Below are 2,690 nucleotides of genomic sequence, written 5' to 3'. Positions count from 1 at the left end.
CCTCCCTCATGAGCCCTTCATAATTCATAAATTATTCACGTCCTCTTCTTAATGAAGCTTCAATTTCTGACCATTCCCTGTTGATGTAGTGATGCAATCATTTTTTAATTATCTTACACAACATTCCACTTGCATGCGATATTCGTGATACTGTTTGAAGCTAACATAAAATCTGCAAATTAACAAAACACGACAATGTCTTGGGGCAATAGAAAACTTCAAATTACACACACACACACACACACACACACACACACACACACACACACGACAAGATGCCTCAAGAAACCAAATGATAGGACCAGAATATCTTCCAGGGGAAGAAATTCAATTGGAACTATCCGATAAGGAATTCAAAAGAATTCTAGAAGGATAAGTAAAAGAGAAAGAGAATGGCTATTCACTCACACAGTAAGTATGTTTGCATATGTTTCTGCAATCCATGGAGAGCAGGCTAAGACACTTGTGCTAGCCTCATTAGGGTGCCTTCAAGGGAAAAAAATGTGTGTGGGGGGGAAACTTTTTTTTTTGCCATGAGAAAACTTCTACCTTGAGGTCAGGGCTAAGAATTATGAACTTTTTAACAAAACTCAAGTGAGTTCCCATATTATTGAAGCTTTGCAACTAGTTGACATGAATGCTGGCCCACAGAAAACAATGATTTTCAGATAGACCAAGAGAACCAGGAAGACATCAAAGATGAACCAAGAGAGAACATGCTCTCAAAGTTGTTAAAGGAAGAAACGGGGACTGAGTATAGCAACTGGTGGAAGACTAGACACTACCACTGATGTGATAGCTTCTGAAGATGGAATCTCACAGGGTCAATATTTTCCACTTTAAATGGACACCTTAGCTACAATGAGCTTTTAACCAAAAAGCATTGCACAAAGATCAACTAGTTCAAAGAGACAAGCTTTCTTCCATTAATCGTCTATGCAAGTTTAAAGCTAAAGAAGATGATTTTTTGAAATTGATTTTGCTTTTTTATTTTGGGAATGGGTCTTGGATTTACCAATGTAATCTAGACAGCAAGGTCCCGTCAGAGCAGTCGGTCTCAAGGGGACCTACTGGGCCAGTTAAATTCAAGGCAGAGAGGATAAGCTCAGAGGTGACTATTTCTTGGAATCCCAAAGGGATAATTTTGATAGATCTTTTTTCCCCCCCGAAAGCCGCAGGACAATCACAGGAGCATATGACAAAGAACTCTTCAGAAAATTGAAAACTACAGTGGTGAGAGAAAAAGACCAGAAAAGTTGCAACAAGGAATTTTTTTCCCATCATGACAATGCCCACCAGCAATGGCTGTTCTGTGAGAATTTCATTGGAAAACCTTGCTCTGTCCACCCTACAGTCCCAATCTTGCCCCTTCAGACTTCTTTTTGTTGCTCAAAATCTAAGGATATATAAAAGGAACACAATTTGAGTCCCTCGAGGATGCTAGCATTTCCATTTTGACATTGTATGAATCGAAGAATGTTGAGCTCTCTGGGGAAGGGCCAGAGAGATAGAAAAACTTCCTCCAGAAGTGTTTAGACCTATCTGCAGGGTATGCTGAGAAACAATACATCCACATTTTGATATGTTTGCTTATTAGAGGGTTATATAGTTTTGTAACAGTGCTTTTGTTTATAACTTATTCTCATGTTTGTTTACTTTCAATAGGTTGAAATTTGAGAAAAGCAAAAAGTTAAGAAAAACACAGACAAAATCCAGAAGAATCCTTTTTTTTTAAAAGAGCAAGTTGATAAAATAAATGAAAAATTAGAAACCACATATAAAAATAGATATCCAAAAGATTAATACTAAAAGTTCGGAAATAGATAAAGCATTGAATGAACAAAGGAGTAAGAGTGAATTGATGGAGGACCAATTAGTGAGATTGAAGGCAAGTAGGAACAATTTTTAAAAGAACAAAGGAAAAAGAAGAAAGCCTGAGGGGTGATCTGGAGCAAACCCTGGGACACTTGCGATAGTTTAGCAAAAGAGACAGGGAGGAGCCGTAGAGCAGTGAGAATGAATTCAGGAAGACCCGAGACCATGGAGAACTTGCCTGCTCTCTACACGAATTTCCAAGGGGAGGTTGCTATGGTGACCCACTATGGAGCCTTTATCAAAATCCCAGGCTGTTGGACACAAACTCTTGTCCATCGAACTCACATGTCATCTTGTCGGGTAGATAAGCCCTCAGAGATAGCAGATGGTGGACACAAAGTGTGGGTGAAGCTTATTGGCCGAGAGATGAAAAATGATAGGATACAAGTCTCTCTCTCCATGAAAGTTGCCAACCAAGGGACCGGGAAAGACCTGGGTCCCAACAATGTTATTATTGAGCAAGAAGAGAGACGCCGACGGTCCTTCCAGAATTACACCGGGCAAAAGATCACCCTTGAGGCTGTCCTGAACACTGCCTGCAAGAAGTGTGGCTGTAGAGGCCACTTTGCAAAGGACTGTTTCATCCAGCCAGGTGGGACCAAGCGCTCTCTGATACCCGATGAGGAAGAGGAGAAGAAGAGGCAAAGTCAGCAGAGTTGGAGAAACCCGACCCCGAGAAGAATTCTTCTAGAAAAAGAAAAAAGGAAAAGAAGAAGAAGAAAAAAAACCCACCAAGACAGGAAGTCATCTGACTCGGACAGCTCCGACTCCAAGAGTGATGCCGGCAAGAAGGCCAGGCACGTCGAAGAAGAAGA

The 2,690-nt window shown here is 40.7% G+C and overlaps 1 pseudogene; it reads left to right on the top strand.

Annotated features, from left to right (window-relative positions):
• Positions 1-1,999: 1,999 nt before the first annotated feature.
• LOC101660441 overlaps positions 2,000-2,690 on the top strand; it is a 1,328-nt pseudogene continuing 637 nt past the window's right edge.

This window comes from Echinops telfairi, unplaced genomic scaffold, assembly GCF_000313985.2.
Source record: "Echinops telfairi isolate 266 unplaced genomic scaffold, ASM31398v2 ScPeMD7_70;HRSCAF=299, whole genome shotgun sequence".
Classification (NCBI taxonomy): domain Eukaryota; kingdom Metazoa; phylum Chordata; class Mammalia; order Afrosoricida; family Tenrecidae; genus Echinops; species Echinops telfairi.
This window is presented reverse-complemented; position numbering and strand designations above follow the sequence as displayed.